We start from the raw sequence: 20,441 nt of genomic DNA, 5'->3' as shown, positions 1-20,441 counted from the left end.
CCTTAACTCAAAATCTTGACTTACAGTGTTTTGTGTGACCAGGCCCAGACCTGGATCCAGTAGAGATCTGTGGACTGAGCTCAGAGCCACTCACACCAGACATCCTGGCACTCTGTCTGAGCTGAAGCAGCTCTATAAGAAGAATGGTCCAAACTTCCTCCTGAACTGGTTTTTAGGTTGATCAGTTATTAAATCCAAGGTTCACTTACTGTTTCCACAGCACTGAGGAAGTTTGATGACCGAGTTCAACGGAGACACAAAGATTATGACTGTTTGACCAGTTAATGTACAGAAATGTTCAGTGAAATCATATTTTAACAGATGGTTTTTAATGGTGGTGGTACTTCTTTTGGAAATATGGCAGAGAGATGCTTACCTTGTTCACACCTCTGGTGAGAGAGCTGAGGTGTGTGTGTGGAGATGTGTGTTTGAAGGTGGGATAATTGACTTGGACAGCTGCCAAAAAAGCGGGAAACATCTGCTGGGCCAACAAAAAAAACATGTCTCCTTCTGATGTCGTCACTAAAACACACCTGAATATGAGTTTACATTTTCATATAATCTACACACGCGCACACACACTCACACACACACACACACACACACACACACACACACACATATACACATACACATACACATACACTGTAACCGTTTATATTTATCAGCTCCTCAACATTAATCCTAATTAATATACAGTGTGTGGAGTGTGTTAAATGTCTGAATCCTGCATTGTTTACATCCATGTTTTCTAGGGATCAGTTTTCCTGTTCTTCCCTGTCTTTGTTAGCGTATTGCTGCATATCTTAGTGCATTAGCCTGTAAATAATTTTTTGACCTCAAGCTCAAAAACTCCACAGGGAACCTTTAAACTTCCTCCAGACATGTTTTAAACTCTGTAAAAATCCTCTGCTATGATTCATAATTAGTTTAACATGTTAACTGGTCTGAAACTCATCTACTCTGACTTCCTGTTTGAGAAACCTGGATCAGGTAATGTGGCCCAACCACCACCTGCTTGCTCCAGGTCTCCAGGTGAAAGAGCAGAGAGTATCAAGATGGTTAGAGGAGGAAACATCAGAGAGACTCAGCCACATGTTTGAGCCTCAGTCAGACCCAGACTCAGATGAGGAGTCTGTTGAGACCAGAATCAGAGACTAGCAGACGTATCAGAACAGTTAGCGTAGTTAGCTTCTTTTATTTTTTTTATGTTGTTTGTTAGCTTGTAACTGGCAGTGGCTGACACAGTGTTAGTGATTGTGCTCATGCTAAATCTGGCTCTCTGTACTGACAAGGTTTCAGGTGTATTTAGCCCCACCCTGTGTTCCCCACAAGTTGACATATAACGTATGAATCCCGGGCTTTCTAAATCTGTTTTTATGAGACTGTCATTGGTTCACTGCGGTTTAAGGTGGAAATACTCAGTCATGGTGCTGTCTGATTATTTCTCTCATCATGTCTCCATCCATCCATTTTCTATACCACTTATCCAAAACGGGCCACAGGGGGGCTGGAGCCAATCCCAGCTGACATTGGGCAAGGGTACACCCTGGGTACACCCTGGACAGATATCACAGGGCTGATATATAGAGACAAACACCCACACACACTCACATTCACATCTACAGGCAATTTAGAGTCCTCATCATATGTCTTTATTATATAAAAACATCTTCTAGACATGTCAAAAGCTGATTTACCCACAGAGGTAAATATGTGTGATGTTTCCAAAACTTTCACCTTTGATAGAAAATCTTTCAGCTTTGATGAGTTAATATGGTACATATACCAGTGACTAGCAGCAGTAACACAACATTACCTCTACAGGTGAGACAAATGAGCAGTGCATCTCCCAAAACATCAACCAGCACCATGGGTTAGACATCTCCTTACACAGATAACGTCAGGATGACAGGAGCGGAAGTAGGTTATTATAGTCAGAAACATCATGTCTGAAAATCCTGCTGTTCCCTGAAACATTTGAGGTGAATATGTTCCTGAAGTGGCAGAGATCCAGATCATCGCAGACTTATTCTGACACTTCTCAGACTCTACTGTTTGTGGTGTTTTGTGTACAGCACCAGGCTGCCGTTTGTATTTTTTCTTTTCTTTTTTTTCTTTTTTTTTTTTTTGTCTTGCTGTGTTTCTCTCTCCACCCACCAGCTCAGCTCAGCGCTGCCTCAGGATCTGTTTCACTCACTAAATTGGCTCCTCAGACACCCTTCCCCTTCTTCCCCATCTCTCATTTAAAAAGTGAGAAATTATAATTATCTGAATTATGCTTTTAATGATGCGTTAATTAGAGTCATGGAGTGAGATTAGCCTATGAATTATTACTTGTGAAATCCTTCCAGATTCATACGAGCTTCTCGTTCAGGCAGAGAGGAGGGAGAGGAGAGAAATGTTGCTGTGCTCGGTGATTAGCGCACCAATAAATAACAGAACAGATTGTGGTGCATATGCTTACCATTACAACTTTTAAACCAACGCTTTAAACTCACACCGACTGTCTTGTGCTGGCAAGAGGTTTCTGTACCAGCAGCCCAGTCAGTTTTGTGTTCCCTTCAGAGGCTCTCTGTGCAATTCTCACCAAATGTGAACTATTATTATACTGTGTGAGGAGAAAACTGACTGTTGATCTCTCAGCTTTTACTGTCGGCGAGCTAACGCTAAAACATCGATGACTATCTGCCTGTGCTCCTCTTAAAGCTGTACATATCTATGTTTTATATTAACAATGAATCAAGTCAAAGTGTTTTCAGCTTGATCTGCTGACTTGTGGTGGAAAAAACAGTTACACTAACACTAATTATATTTTCCTTGTGTGGTATATGCAGAACTGCATACTGTCGCTGTACCCTGTACTGTGAGTATTTGCAGCTCATATGTTGTCAAATTGATGGAGGTGTTTTCTGAATGTGTTTGGGTTTTGTCTGTTGGTGTGTATTTTATAAATTGCAGTGTCTTGAGCTCTCCGGGCCACTGTAATGTTCCCATTAAACTGCTGCACACACGGTGTTGCCAACTATTCACAAAGGAAAGTAGTTAAAGCAAAAAGAAGCTAAAGCTAAAAAAGCTATAGCCTGCTTGAGAAGTCGCCAGATGATGTCACAAACTACTTTGGATATTTGTGACACCATCATGTAACTATTTCCACATATACAAGATTTAAAAAAAAACTTATTAAGCTAAATTTAACCACCTCTAATTTCTAAGTCTGATGAAGGCTGTTGCTCAGACTGTGGGATGGAGCATCATGAACAGAGAGGATCCAGAACCTGGAAAAAGTCTCTCAAGGGATTTTAAAAGTTGCCAAATGCACTGAGGGAGTTGTTGAGTTAGCAACAGTCTGCACATGTTTTAAGTAAATGTTTTCATCAACTGACTTCATATGGTATTCTGACTTATTGTAATGTGTCTTATTTAGTTTCTATCAGTAATAATGGTGTATATATCATTATTTATTAATATTTATTATTACATTATTTATTATATATCATTATGTTACATGAGAAATGTTGGTAATAAACCCTCTTACACAGAGAAGACAGGAAGTGAAAGTAGTTCCAGATCTCAGATCAGGTCTCAGATCAGATTTCAGAGTTAAATCATTAAATCTCTGACAAAATGAATGAATATCTGCTCACACATAAGAGACGCTTGTTTCAGCTTCACCACATTTAAGTATTTGATAATCTGTGTGAAACAATTTGTTCTGGCAGAGAGTGAAACACACACACACACACACACACACACACACACACACAAAGACAAACACAAAGCCTTTTACTGCCTCATTGCTCTTATGTAAAACACGTATGCCATTATTACCCTCCTTGTTCCAGTCAACTCCTCACATTTACATGGCTGGGGGGTGGTTGTGTTTTCCTTTCTCAGCCAGAAAACCTCTGATGTTAAACAGGGTTAATGCTACTGTTAATGTGTTGAGGTGTTCAGACCAGTCAGGGAACCAGTTCTCTATGAGCTGGTTTTGGGTTGTTTTTTTATTGATTTCCTGCTTTCTTTATTTGTCCTTTGTTGAAATGGTAGTTTTGAATTTTTTAAATACAAATTAAATAATAATAATAATAATAATATGAAGAATATTAATATATTTATTAATATATTAATAATAATATTACATATTTACAGCATCTGCTCAGTGTTGGGATGATTGTATCCACAGCAACAGTCATGTTTAATAAAAGGTGACGAGGGCAGGTAGGCAAACTCCTTGTGTCTGACAGCAGCCATACACCAGGGATTTATAGGAGATAATAGAGTGTTTTTGGATGTCATGTGACTTAAATGCAGAAAAAGTATTTCCATTTCACTTTTGCAAAATATTATGGCAGATTGATGGAAACACGGCAAGAGTATTAAAGTTTGTCCAGCTCCTCAGTCAGTGTCATGTCCCAGACCTCAACATGCTCTGTTATTATCAGTGTCGTTTGCTTCATCAGTGTATTTTTTATGTTGGAAACAAAAGTCAGATTCTGGTCTTAGCTCCCTCCAGATGAAGCCTGTGATGTGTTCACTATGTTGTAGTTCAGTGTAGTTACACTGTATGTGGTCGTAAAGTTGGTCCTCTCTCCACTGATGAGGACGGTCCTTTACTTCCTCTGCTGCTGCAGCTAAACAGACCGTGCAGTGGACATTTGGGTAATCCCTGTCTGTAACAACACTGGCTGGAGCGTTTTGAATCAGAGGCGGCCATCTTTGCTCAGCCACTGTGACGCTGGCCTCTGTGTTTAGGCCCTGCCAATGAGTGGCGGGATCCTTTGTCCAAACCCCGCGAGGGAAATCAGCCTGCTAATTTGCAGGATGTGCCGTCCTCCTCCCCATTTTAAGCATGCATGGCTGCAGCTAAACAAGCAGGGAGGAGATGAGGGCTGCGAAAAAAGGCTCGCTTTCACTGTTTGAAAAGACAGAGCCGGATAACGAGGCCTCCTCTTAACCTGCCTGTACCTTTTTAAACAAATTAGCTGAGCTGGATGTTGGAAAAAAAAGAAACAGCTGAGCTCATGTCTTGACTGAGGCTGGGAAACCAGAGGGAAGAGGATAAAACAAACAGAATGAATGAGGAGAGATTCATTAAATTAGCCTCTGTGTCTCAGTTTGTTCAGGACATGTTGAAACTGCTGCTGAGTGAAACACAGCTAAACACAGGAATAAATTTACAAACTGAGGCTGTCACTTCAAAAAACTCCAAAACTTAAGTTTGAACAAATGAAAACGAACAAGTTGTCTGAATTAATGTGTAGGGGAGACGGGAATGGCTGTAACACGTCCTATTCCTCCAATCAGGCACAAGTTACAAATCTCCTGATTCCGTATATACATGCTCAGTGTAGTCCTTGTTCCACATGTGAGGAAGAAGCTGTCGGTGGTAATGTTTTAGCTGTTAGCTGTAGGGTAAGCTAGTTCATAGCTACAGGAGTCTGGGTTATAACAACAACTGGAATATGTTTCAGTTGAGCAATGACACCAAATAAACACAGTGAGTCAGTGTTTGTAAATGTTAAAATTACATCCAAACACTGATAATAACTTTGCTTCAGTTCCATTAAACCTTTGATGCTCATCTTCTGCTGTTTGGGCACTTTAAAGAAGAAGACTCTGACTTTATGAGCAGACTAGACATGTTCACATGGTTTAATTTATTAGTGCAGTTGTCAGACATGTTTTAAACTAGTTCAGTCGTATCACTTCAGCTCATCTCCTCCCGTCCTCTGTCAAACAAAGATCAACTGTCAGCAGAGTAACAAAGGTGATTAAACTTCTTAAGTTTTATACAATCACATTTTAACCCACGTGCATCTTCAGGTTGTAAATCTTTTCTCATTGTTGCCAACAACGTTCAGATGCCAACTGCTTTATTAACACAAGGCCAATAATTACAGTTGTTATTATTGGCATATCTCAGTTTCTTTGTTAGGACAAGTTATTTTATGTTGCTTGATCTCATGCTGTGATACAACAGCATTAAGAGTAATTTTACACTACAACTATTAAAACACATATGATTGATGATCTGAAAACAGGCTGAATCTGACCACATTTATACTGATGAGTTCACCTTGTAACAGAAGAATAAAGTGACAACACCTGGACTGGATCACTGGACACGATACTTTACTGAGTGATGACAGACATAACCATCAACGTACCCATACGTATGGGTTGTATTAACACTTGACTATGGGCGTGCCTGACGCTTGATTGTCAAAGCAAACCAGTTTCCCTCTCAGTACACAACATAGCTGGCTGTCCATGCAATGGTAAAAGGAAGCACACAGAAAAATAAACGCCACAACCAGACGAACATAGACCAGGTTGACCTGCTGCCTCCCTGCAGGCTTCAATTTTCAGGTCTGTGTCCAGGTACATGAATAAACTCTGATCACAGAGAACTGTCCTCAATAATCAAAAATCAACCTCTCCTCCATTTTGACTAATGCCAGGCTGGGCCTGCACCCACCCACTCTCTTGTGATATTTGCAAAAGCGTGATTTGATTGGCTACCACCTTCACTGCTGCAAAGGAACCACAATGTAGTTAAGCAACACAGGACATCATTCCATTCAAAGTAATGAGAAGCGTCCCTGTTAAAGCCTCTAACATGTACGTATGAGTGCTGCGTAAACGCACTTGTAATGGCTGATTGGCATCAGCTGTTTGCTTCCCAATGACTCAAATTTGAAAAACTGCAAGTTGTTTTAGAGGTTTTAGATCTTATCAGAAACTCCGTTCAAACCAATGACGTTCAGACGTTCATGTTCCCTCACGATGACCTGTAATAATCGTGCTGATCCTCTGACTTTTCTTCTGCCGGCATCATCAGGTCACATTTTAATTTGTTCAGTACTTCGTTTTTATGATTAAATACCTGCAGAACTAATGACATTCTCATCAGCCCATGAGTCTGGATTTCTGATGCAAGTTCACCTTCTTCCGAGGTGCATTACAGACAACAGAATGAAACTTCTAGCTCAATGTATGCCTGGTCCTCAGCCTGAGTCCGTCACATATACTTCCACATCTGGGCTGATTCCTGCTGTTATTCTCCAGTGTTGGTTCACAGCGAGGAATGTTTTCTCTGTATGCCAGAATTGGTCCAGATGTGGAGTAGCACCTGACAGTCTTGCTGTACCTGGGCCAGACTTGGGCCGAGGAACCGGGCGTATATTGAGCCAAACGAAGCACAATATGTGATGTATTTGCCAATTTTGCTACATGAGATGGAGAAGAGAAGAAGTCAGCTCTTTGTGTTAGCACATTATTCCAAAGTCGTTGGTTAGCTAATGCTAACATTGTAGTCACAGAAAAACAGCCTAGATGAGCTTCTTTAGTTGTGTTACATAGCTGTCGCAGTTTGTTAACAAGTGAAGCCACAAGCTAACAGCATAGCCCCATCAAGTCCATGATGGCGGGTCCAGCAGGTCCTGGACTGGGGCTTTGTGTAGTGACTCGTCTGTCTTTCAACAAGTTTTATTCTCTTTATTTCTCTTGTTCTCTTCACCTCCATTGTCACTATTTTAGTTTCCGGCGGTGTTTGCCTTCTCTGACACCTCTATTGGTGCCTAATTGCAATTCCACAGACACTGTTTTAGTCATTTATTAGAATTAAATATAAGCACTGCTGTAAGGTTGTGTGACTGTCTCCATCAACCTGCTAATTGTTGCAATATTCAATTTTCCTTTGTCTTGAATGTGATTAGCACCCAGCTGGCATCGGTGAAATCAAACATTATTTACACGTTCATTTTGGGCTCAAAAAGCTGAAGATTCACCTTGAAGCCTGCAGGAACCTTTTTTCTACCCAATCTAACACTTTGTGTCTGAGCTCGACTCAGAATAGCTTATAAAGTCTAACGAGTTATTGAGGCTCCCTCCTGCTGCACACTCTGCCTACCAACGAAGAAGAAGCGGAACAGGAGAAGAAGAGCAGCGCACTTTGGGTGTTAAAACACTTTGAGGGCCTGCAACAACACAACAGCGGCTACCCGTGGACTTGAACAAGACAGCGGGAGGTCCTGTTGTTTTTCTCCTTTTCTGCACAGGTTTATGTTAATGAGCCCCCCCCCCCCCCCCCCCCCCCAACCCCCACCTGCATCACCCCCCCTTCTAACATTAATTAGCACAGTGCTACCTTGCTCAATATTTGGTAACAGAGCCACTGTCGGCGGATGCAGAAATTTGCAGGATTTTGCTTTTAATTAGGTACATGAGAGCACAGGTGCGCTAACGAGCAGACAGGAGCTAATTTGAATAAAAATGGCCCCGTCTTTGAGGAAGGGGGAGGGGAGAGGATATAATTAGCATCGGCGAGGTAAACAGTGATAGGGATCATAGCTTCTGCTGCTCTGATTGAAACTTTTATTCCATATTTTACTTCAACAGGGTCCTTGTAGACGGAGAGACATTCCTCTGTGTGGATCAGTGTTCACTGTCCCCCTGCTGACCTGCTGAGTTTTTAAAACACAAAGCTCTGATACTACAAAGACATAAGACATGTCATAAGAATTAAAAAGCAAAAAGTCATGTAAAGTAAAGATGGACACAATTTTGACAAAACATTTTTTTCAAACTCTAAAACTGCTGTGAGTTTGGTGAAGCTAAATTAACAGGTACAAAACAGCATTTTTATACACTGATTTTTGTGTTAATGTGTGTGTACAAGGAGGCAGAGGGAGGATAAATGAGATACTGATAATCAATATGGTGACTTTATCATAGGTAGAAGGGACCCATTCACATCAGGTGTTGGGGGCAACAAGACCAACTAAAACTGTGATCGCCATTTAAAAAAAAACAGAGCGACTGTAGAGTCTACTCTGAATAATGCAAAGAAGAAGAAAAGAAGAAATTTCTTTGTCATGAAGCACTTTGAGCTGCTGTACTGATAAATTGTATTATTAATACTAATATTATAATTAATATTATTATTTCCCTCTTAACTGTGGTGAAGTATACATATATATCTGTACTCCTGAAGAATAAAACATGAGAGTAGAAGATGATTAAAGCTGCTGAGGATGACGAGGAACCGAGAACATGACTGGACAGCTTCCTCACAGGCGCTCAGCTTCCCGTTGAACCCTGCAGCGGTCTGAGGGCGATGTCATAGTGAAAGCTGTCGATCGGACCGTTCTCTGTCATTAATCTACCTCTGATACAAGTCAGCACAGGTGATCCCACACAGGTAAGCAGCTGCAGGCGGGGGCTGGCTGCGCAGGGTCTCCTGCTGGGACTGACTGAAGCCTCACTTGTGGTTCTTTATTAGAGGGAAGGGGCGGTGATAGTCTGGGTTCCCAGAAATGTAAAGTATTTTAGTTTTAGATAAACAAACGGTTGCTACTTTCACCTGATACACTCAGCACCACCTGTGGCAGCTACTGGAGGAGAGCCAGATCTCTCATGGGTGGGAGGTGGGAGGGTGGGGGTAACAGAACATAAAATATTATCCTCTACATGGCACATAATTCAACAGGTTGTTGTGAAGACTCTGGTCTGTTTGGGACCACATGTCTTAAATGACATTATTAATTTTAACAAATTAGTAAATGGAGAGCAGAGAGTGAAGATGTAAACACAACAATGACAAGTTAGCAGTTTTAGCTAATGTTTTATTAAACAGTTACCCACCTCCACATCCAGCGGACTGGTACCCTCTGTCCACCAACATGAACTTAGTGCCAGTTCAGAGTTGGTTCTTGCCAAAGTCTTAAGAACCATTTGCTTTTCCATGGGCTGTAGAGCCATGTCAATACCTCACTGCAAATCTAGCACTAAGCACAACGACAACAATGGTCTCTTACATCGTCGTCTTGTATCTCATTCGGGTTCCACAAGGCTCCATCCTCAGCCCTGTTTTCTTTAGCCTGTAAATGCTTCCCCTTGGTCATATTAATCTCCAGTTCAAAATGGTTTACTACCATAGTTATGCAGATGACACCCAGCTTTATGTTTAAATCTGACCATCTTAAAAATCTGGATATTCTTCTCTGTTGCCTCACAGCTATCAGAGACTAGAGGTCACTACATATTCTACAATTAAATTCAGACAAAACAGAAATCTTGGTCATTGACCCAGGCCAAGTCTCAAAGAACATTAGTCCATGCCCCAACATTTAGCAGGGAATACAAAACCACCTGAGAGGAACCTTGGTGTTGTGTTTGATCAAAACTTGTTCAGTCTTGTTTTTAGCAAGCTCAGAAATATCTTTAAAATCAGTTCTCCAACCAGTCCTCTAATCAGTCCTCTAATCAGCCCTCTATATTTGTATAGCACCAAATCATAATATACATTATCTGAAGGCTCTTTACCGAGTCAGGTAAGGACCTTCATTTATTAGCTGTAGAAAGAAACCAACAGTTTCCACAAAGAGCAGCGACAGTGGGGATGAAAAACTCCCTTTTAAGAAACCTCCAGACTCGGGGGTTGGGGGTCTGCGTTGACCAGTTTTACAACTTTATCTCTTCTTTGTAGTTTGTAAGTTTAATGTGGTCTTGACTTGTTATTCTGCATGATGTTCGTTCTCAGCCTTATCAGCCATAAATGAATACTGAATGTTAGTGTTTGGACGCTTTGAGGAAACATGAGTGTGTTTGTGAAGCAGAGGACTGCAGACAGTGTGTGTGTGTATGTGTGTGTGTGTGTGTGTGTGTGTGTGTGTGTGTGTGGTACTCTGAACAGCTCTCTTAATGAGCTCTAATCCTCCACCAAACACACACAAAAGTGTCGATGTTATAAACAAAGACAACGCAGCAGCTTATCGACTGTCAGTCAGCTACAGCCTCGGGTGGAGACGACTGTTACCACCAAACACCAGGCCGGTGCAGAGCCACAGGGCTGATGGGAAATAAGGAAGATGAGGGCGAAGAGGTTCCAGTGTCATTTCAAAGATTCATTTGAACTATGAACTTCATATATCTGTTGTTAGAACTTCTTATATCTATGTTCCAGTGAGATTGTTTTCCTCATCACAAACTGTCAAGAACATATTTAGGACCAGTGACAGACTAACTGATGACATTGCTGAGCAGTTTATCTTATTTTGAAGATAAAACACCTGGTTAAAGTTGCCATAAATCTGAAGAGGGCCATAGTTGAAACTGATACTCTGAAACCCCTTCTTTGTTTTCTCAGCTCCATGTAAATCAAGGTTGGTCCTAATCCAATCTAGAGAGCTAAAGCACCTGAAGCTGTCTGGTAATTGACGACAATACAAGAAGAAGAAGAAGAAGAAGAAAAGTTATGGAGCATATCATTTGAACCAGGAAGTTGGCAGAGATTTCCGAGTTCCCAGTCAGAAAATCCCAACTGTAACTGGACCTTCTGAAGTCATAAAGTTAGAGGAACTTCATCAACCACGACTTCAGAATCCAAGATGGCTGCTCTGTTCATCTACAGAAGTGACACTGTAGTAAACTGGGGTAAGACCCCCCTCCTCAGAACAATCAACAGATGAAAAGATTAATCAACAGATTGATGGCATAATAATCAGCAGGTACTTTGACTATTGATTAATCACTTTGAGTGATTTCTCAGCTAAAATTGTCCGAACGATATTTTCAGTCTGTTGTGACAGTGAACTGAATATCTTCAGTTTTTCATCAGACAAACCGATCAATTGATGTATTGATTGATTTTAGAAAAAGTGGTGATGCACTTGTTGGTCTGGCCTCAGTCTCAATATCTTTCTATGAACACTATTAGAGAGTCTATGGCGTATTAAATGTTATTAAGTGCAATTATCATTAAATGTCATGTCAGTAGTTCCTCAGTTTGTCTATCTGAGCAGCGTCTCCATCAGGTATGTCGTCAGCTGTTCAGAGAGCAGGTGCGGTCTGCTGACAGATGTGCTGGGACATCAGACCGACGTCTTGTCTGCAGCACGGAGACTGTTTGTGTTCCAAACATTTGTGTAATTAGTGTTTATGTGTTTTCTGTTCACCTGTACAACAGGTTGGGTCACATTGTCCTGAGAGAGGTGACTGTTAACACACACGATGTCGGTATTAAGGTGAGATCAGTGTGTGTGTGTGTGTGTGTGTGTGTGTGTGTGTGTGTGTGTGTGTGTGTGAAGCCTAAGAACATCACAGCTGTAATTATTTTGTGATCTCGATCTGACACATTTCACTTCCTCATAATTATTTCCTGAGCTCAGAATAACTGAGCATCTCCTCATCAGGAGATGAGGAGATGAGCTCAGTGTTTCACCAATGAACTCATTGTTTCACCATCAGATGTCAAAACTCTTATCCTCATCACAAACATAATGACATAATGATTCTGTGATCTTGTTATGTGTAATCATTAAATAATTATTCTGTGATCACAACAATGAAAATATTTGAGTATTTACACCTTCCCTCCTCAGAGGAGCTTCATCCATAAATCATAATTAGAGAGACAAACGTGCTGATCACTAAGCTTCTGATCATCATAAATGAATAAATTTCACTTGTAGCGTGTGAAAAAACATTTCACAAATACAATAGTTTATACACGCTACATGGCCTAAAGTATGTGGACAGCCATATTGTAATGTCCTTCCTATGGAAAAAACAATGACTCCTATACTTTAACTCCTATACAGTTGAGCGTTCATCAGATGAGCTGACACACAGATTTTTTAAATATCTTTATTATCATTTAATTTAATCAAAAAATCCTGAACCTGACTCTGCTGCTGCTATTGAACTGTAAAAGCTATTATTTTGCCCTCCTCATTTCAGTGTAGGTTAAACACCAGAAACACATCCTCCACACAACTCACACAGCTGAGTCAACACCTCTCTAAACAATCTGAATAAAACCTAAACTTTTACCTCAGTGTTCCTAATAAACTATCAGCTGAGTGAACACACATGTGCTCTGCTTCATCTGAATTTCAAGATGTTTCTTTAAAGATTTAAACACAGGAGACTTTTCTCTGAAACAGGACATCTGAAGAGGTTAATGTAAAACTCATGACTCTGTTGATCAGTTTGTGTAAAAATTAAATCAATATAATCTAACTGAAATAATACAACAAACTGGCCCAGATCCTCCAGAACATTTACAATCTGTGGTCAATGAGCTTTTATTAACATTAACATGAACAACAGGCTATAACTCAATGATTCCTCAAGTTCATGAAAAGGTAGAAAAAGACACGGACTTACATAGACAGAGTTCATGCACTATTCAAGTAATAATAATGATAATAATATGATAAGTTTTATTTCATAGCTGTTAAAGTAATAAAATTACTTTACAAGAGGATAAAATAGCAATACATCAAACAATAATTAAATAAAATATTAATATTTGATACAGATCCTCATTGATCCATTTTTAGAGAAAATGTTTTATAAAGCTCCCTGGACTAGAACTGACAGAGGAGACTGAAAATAAAAGAAGGACATTTTAGTTTTGTGAAAATAAACAAAAATAAAATAAAAATAACAGTAACAGACAAAACTAATAACAGAACAGGTACTGGGCAACTTACAACTCTAAATATCTGACACATGTATGTCCCTGTGCCCCTGCACACCATGTTCACACAGCTCAGTAGAAATCATATAGTATCTTTGCTGGCCTTCATCTTTCCCCTGGGGGGTACAGTGAATATTTCATCCTCCACCTCCCCCTGTTTTAATGGGGTTATGGGAAACTGAGTCAAGCTTCTGTCTTACTTTTCATCTGTTTCATTTTTATCATACATAACTGTTTTTAATACTCTTGGCCTTTCACAATAAAAGTCTGTGTGGAAACATGAGATGATTTATTTAACCAGCAGCTCTGAGGAGCTCCACAGTCGACTACCCACCAGTGCGCGTTGTCTGGACTGCTGCATTAACGTCAAACTAAACGTTATTTTCTCCATCATTAAGTGTAATTATCCCAATCATTGTTCTGCAGACTCCCAGCAGCCCCCACGTCTAATTCCTCACCTATCATTACACTTAATTAGAGCTCTTTCACTGATTCATAAAAAACGTCTTTTACTGGCCGAGCAACAGGGCTGCAGGCACTCTGTCATTTCCCCCATGCTGCTCTCAGCCAACCACAGCGACCCATCCAGGTGGCGGCATAGGAAACGCTCAGGGGAGGTGAGGTGGCCTGCGGGCGCTGATTCAGGGTCAGCTCTTCCTCCTGCTCGGCTCCATCATGCGTGGAGGTCTGAAGCTGATCTGGGAGCAGCGTCTGCTCCGCCTGAACCAGCTCTTCCAGTCTGTAAACACAACTCAGCGCACAAACCCGTCATTATCCCGTCATGGCTGCCATAAATCAAACCCTGCAGCCCTGTTGTCCTGGTAACATGACAGGCTCAGTGGTTGTACTGAGGCTATAAATCGAGGCGGGTTAGGCCTTTGGCAGGCTGGGAGGGGGTGAGGGTGGGGGTGGTTGGAGAGAGTCAAACAGTGTGTTAAGTCAGATTAGTTGTTTTATGCAAATTATTCGGGTGGGTGGTGGTGGTGGTGGTGGGTGGTGGAAGGTGGTGTGCATCCTGCAGGACGAGCCTCCGTTTCTGTTTTCAATGTCACTTGGCGTGCAGAGTCTTCCTCAGCTCCTGGGAAGTCTGCTGCAGCACATCAGGGAGGAACATTAGCTCATCAATCACTTGCTTGTTAATAAATGGAGGAGTTTACCTGGCAGTTAGTGAGGTGGAGCAGTCAGCATGTATCACATAAACGCTGTTTGATTATCGATGAACGTGAATCACTGACTTTTATAGATGTTGCATTCCTGTTTGACATTCTTCTTCCCTGGCAGCTGCTGCTACATGTGCTGCTGCTGCGGCTGTTGGAGAACAGGATGTTAAAATCCCTCCTGTCTGTGCCGGTCCTCTTTTAGTCTCAGGGCAGAAATCTGCTGGGCGTCCAGACAAGGGCTGCACGTCAAAGTTATCTTCATTGGCTGCCAATTATTCACTTGATCAGCTGATTAATCACTTTGTCCAGAGTGATGTCTTTAAAACCGCAGCTAAAGATTATTTTCATTATTGATTCATTTGTTGATTTTTTGCAGAAAATCCTCTAACATGAAGAGATTATTGATATTGTTGCTTCAGAAAGCGCTGGCACTAGGACCTGATCCATGATTGACAGATTAATGAATCTGAGTAAACAGTAGAGATACAACATTCATGTCGTGATCTGCCAGGACTCTCTGTGTGCATGTACACAATTGGCCGATGCAGCGCTCTGCCTGACGATGTCGTGTTGTGTTGCAGGAACAGTTGAGCCACGTTTGACTGAAGACTCACAGAGCTACTGGTGGTCTGAATGCAGCCTCACTATGGTCCCAGAGCAGGAGGTAAAATACCCTGTCTCCTGCTTCCTGCTCTGGACGAACTGTGTGTAACAGACGTTGTGAGTACGTTTCCTTCCTCATACCACATTTACAAAAGTGATTTTTCAAAGACATTTGAAACCTGCATCATTTCCCTCCATGTTTACTCTCTAGCAGCTGTCTGCTGCCCTGTGTTGCTGCATTTACTGATGTTACCTCAACCTGAAGATGGATGCAGGAACGTGTATCTCATCAGTGTGAGAACAAAAGAAACAGGGACCCACTCCTACACTGCTCCTCTGTGTTACTAATGGTCCAAACCCCCAAAGATTCATTTTAATTGGCTAACGCAGTACGCTACCAGGTTAGGAAGGTGGAGCCAGTTGGTGAGGTGTTGTGCTGGAGCTCTCGGGGTCACAGCAAGCTGCAGCAGCCACAGTGAATGAAGAGGCTTCAGCTCCCATTTAACAGAGTGAGGTGGTTTATATCAACATGATATTTATTCAGTCTTAAAATTGTGTCTGACATAAGCTGCAGGATGGATGTGAAAAACAGCTGAAGGTGGAAATACGGAGCCCCAGAAGGGTCATGGTGGGATTCTTTTTTCCTAAACTACTTTTGTGTCCCCTTTGATCCACAGGACCAGTTAGTAGCTGTCTCAATTCAGGGGCCACGTCCTCCAGAGGAACTGATTTATGAAAGTGTGGCCCTTCGTGGCCATTGAAGACCACGGAGGCTGAGCTGAAATGAGACAGTCTGGTCTAAAGAGGATTTTCATTTTGCATCACTGGCTGCTGCGTCGCAAAGTGCTGCCCCTGCTGTCTAGCAACCTTGACAACAACTAACTTTTTTCCACAAAAACTTGAGGTTTTAAGGCCCTTGTACCATTAGCTGTTGAACTGAGCTGAAACTTCAACCCAATACTTACATTTAACAGTGTAATATTCAGGCTCTTTGTCTGTGTGGCCTGCTGACATATTATTTTCATTACTTGTCTTGGGATAAGTTGGACCATGAAGATCCAGGAAAAGAAGGACGGATCTGAAGGAGTGTTCAAATGGTCCAGTTGGACTGCTGTGACAGAGTTGGTCTTTAAATGCAGTGTGCAATGTGTTGGTCCAGTCCAGGTGTATCACGCTGCAGACGCCGGATTGAGACAGTATGATACTTGATGATGCACATGATGCATTTAATGACCGTTGCTGTGCAGGGTAAAGCTGTGGCTGTAGTTCTGCTTAGGTGATTTTGTGATTCACTATCTGAGCTGTGGCTCGCCTTCACTGCTCTGTCAGCAGAGAAAACATTGTTCAGCCACACAGGACTTGAACCTGTGGTGCTCGTAACATATGTGTTTCCAGTTCTCCACAGGAGTTCAGGAATACAGTAGCTTCAACACAGCACTCGATCAGCACAACCATCAATTCACCCGCATGTCGTTAGTGTTATACTCATTATAAACTAATGTGTCTCAGTCATGAGCTGCAGCCGTCTGTCAGCCTAAGAGCTGGTGAACTGGCTCCACTACGGATCTTGTGCCTAAGCAGATGTAGCTGAGGGTGAAGGCGCGCCAACTCACACTGTGGTCACAACCAGCAGCGTCCATGACATAATACATAACAATGTATCCTATTACTGCCTGTGTGGATCAGAGGGAACACAATGCAAACCTCATGTGACATTTCTGGGCCACCGTAAAATATAGCTCTGTAAAGACACCAGTGAACATGGCTACAGAGCTACACAAAGGGCATTATGGGTATTAATACAATATTAACAGCAACCAAACATCTGGCTTTGGCGATGGAGTTAAAAAAATGCAGGTGTGAAAAAACCTGGATCAGTTTCTGACTCTGACTCTGAGAGCAGGTCGTTCCTGAGGATGACTGAGGTCTGACACTGTGGCCTCATGGGAAATTTTCCATCATGCACAGTTAGGGACTGAAACTGTAACCAGGTGTGTGTGTGTGTGTGAGTGTGTGTGAAGGTGAGGAGAGAGTGAATGGCTGGAATTTCCCTGTGTCAAACCCTGACAGTTTTTCTTTTATCATCCCTCTCCCTTTTTCTTTAACACCCACCCAAACACACACACACACACACACACACACACACACACACACACACACACACACACACACAGTGTTTATTTTACTGTATTTATGCAGCTGTTATTGTTATTTTCATACAGTCACTGACCTCTATCAGTTGTGTTTCATGTCCCCTTTTTGCTAAATATAGTTAACACCTTAAAATGCATTTTCCCCTGTCGATACTGTCTGGCTCAGTCTGCTTTGACAATGCTGTGCCTGACTACAGTTATGTCAATAAAGTTTCTTTGAATGTGAACATTGATTGAGGTCCTGATGCTGAGCGACTAACGACAGGCTCTCGTGTTAATTGCTTTTATTTGCAGCAATTAAGTTGATTTGGTTGATTAGGGGTTCGATAACAAGTGGCTGGTTAATTAGTCTCGTTTGGATAAATACTTTGATTAAGGTTGCAGAGCAGACAAGCCCCCGTGATTCAACACACACAGTGCTGGAAGTGGAGCTGATACGAACACCACCATCTTGAGCTGGTGATATTGTTTGGAGCCTTGTGGGACACCCTGCCATCGACGTTGATGATGTGTTCCTCGGTCGCTGTTTTCACAACTTTGAAAATACATTGGTGGTCACTCCCGTTCTGCTACAAAGCCAAGATGGCGACTGTTGAGGGTGAGAAATGTCCATTGAATGACATGCAGGAAAGGGTCGAGCCAGTTGGGAGTCGAACCGGCAGCTCACCTGCTAAGAGCATTAGCTCATGTGGTACTTGGCTATCGGGTCGCCCCCTTTTTGCACATGATTTTTGGACTGTTGAGTGAACCATCCAGGTACTTGTAGTACACAAGTCTGTGAGGGGGCGGGATCGGGCGGTGGAGCTGAGGTATTGAGGTCCTGCCCAGTCCCAGCATCAAATAACAAATTAAAGTCAAACTTATCAGACAAATGAACACTGAACATACATCAGCCAGTCCATCCAACAGTAACTGCAACAGTTGGTGCAAAGTGTTTCAGCCTGAATCAAAGTTGTGCACAGACTCACATCAACAGTCCTGCTGCTCGTGTAGCAGAAAACCAGTCGAACAAACAGCAGCACATCTCTGATGATAAGAAAACATGACTTGTTTACATCCACATATTGTGACTCACAAAGCAAATTAACAGCATATTTAATATTTATCTTAGTATTCCCTGCTGATGCTCTGACAGTCACAGTCAAGGTGTCTTACAGGCTGTACTTTATGTTGGAAACTTTATTGCTCTCTTTGTTATAGATTTTCTGAAAACCATCTTCATATCAAATAAAATGAACATAAATATGAAAATGTATGTCATAAAAGTCTGCGCAACACACAGTGAGAGGCTCGAACATCACAACACTCTTTGATTTTTAAACCCGTCCACTCTTTTGTTACCTGTCTGATAATTGAATTTAATAAGCTTCAGTACACCTGCCGTGGCTCACCTGGACTCCCCCTGTCAGTCTTAAACAGTCACAGGAGATAAAAAAGAAGTGATAATTTGTTTCTGTTGCTCGTGCACCTACATGCATCCCACCATCTGTTATTTCAGTTCAGCCTCCCAATGTGGATACTGAGACATTTCCATGGCAACAACACCAACATACAGGCAGGTAGCAGCGACTGGAGGGGGAGGATACAGCGTTATAATCTCTCAGTACTGATCAGGAGTCAGTTTATACTCTAATGTGCAAGGTTTATGTTTTATTCCTGTAATGTTACATTTACATTAACACCTTCCCTCACCTGGAGTTTATGACTGCGATCAAACCAACTGCAGTAATAATCCATCTCTAGTTTATCCGTTGATAATGATTCATCTATCAGTTTCTATAAACTCAATAAAATTCAGTAAAACACCGACACAGTCTGAGTTACATTCACACACAGTCAGTTGGTCGTGTTAAACCAGTGTTTTAGTTAGTTTATATTAGTTTAGGTCATTTACCCAAAGTAAAATCTACTTGTTGTTATTTCCCATATTACTGTTGTGTTATTGACCTAAACTGAAATCTGGTTATCTTGACACAATAAACTAACATTTATCTTTAAACTATCACATTTTCTTTGCAGGATTCACATATTATTAACAGTCAGTAACAGATAGTAAAGTCTGAGTTTAAAGCTTCAGTAGATTAATACACTGCAATCATGATAACCAACAGTGATATAATAATAACACTAACACATGGTCCTGGGTGGTCCTCTGCCAAGTACATGCTGGGTGAAGTTAACCCATTATTGCATTCATATTATTTTGACTCAAACTGGGTCAATTATGAGTCATTATAATAATTATTATTATAATGACTTATAATAATCAGTGACTCTGTGGTTTTACCTGTAGTAGGTTGTACCTGCTGTAGTTTGTGGAGCAGTTGAACTGTACAGTCAGTGAAGCTACTTCAAAAGCAGAGACTTCACTGGAAGAAGCTGCTGCAGGGAGAAATTTAGTTTGTTAACTAAAGCTACTTCAACCTGCTTAGTAAAACAATGATGGAATTGACAGAGATACAAAATCATAATAAAATAGAAGCCATGACAGAATCATGTGCTGGTCACACTGACACACAGGAAAAAAATTTAAATTCATAAAAATTCATTGCTCCAAAACAAGTTTATCCAGTAAACACAACAGCAGGTGTTGAATGTGTCTTCTGTCTTGGTGGGGAAGGGTCTATCTGAGCATGTACAGTGTGAGTGTCATCACTCTAGCATAATAATAATAATAGTACATTTTATTTATAAGCGCCTCTCAAGACACCCAAGGATGCTTTACAAAGTGAATCAAACATTCAGATAAAATACAGACAAGATAAAAGAATATATGAATGAATGACAATAAAATAGATGAATATGCATACATGCACAAATACATACATATATTCACAGTATATACACACATACATACCTATACACACACACACATGCACTCATAACACACACACCTGAAAGATTTATATTTTACTAAAGAAATCTTCATTATCTTTTATCATCTATTCATGATGATGATGTTATCATTTACCTGTTCTGGGTTTTTATTTTCCTCAAAGTGAGATTAGATCTGCAGACGATCTGAATTACTTGCTT

Source organism: Trachinotus anak, unplaced genomic scaffold (genome assembly GCF_046630095.1).
Source record: "Trachinotus anak isolate AG129_WGS33_773 ecotype Australia unplaced genomic scaffold, CSIRO_AGI_Tana_v1 ptg000021l, whole genome shotgun sequence".
NCBI classification, from domain to species: domain Eukaryota; kingdom Metazoa; phylum Chordata; class Actinopteri; order Carangiformes; family Carangidae; genus Trachinotus; species Trachinotus anak.
The sequence above is the reverse complement of the archived record's forward strand: the minus strand, read 5'-3'. Positions refer to the sequence as shown.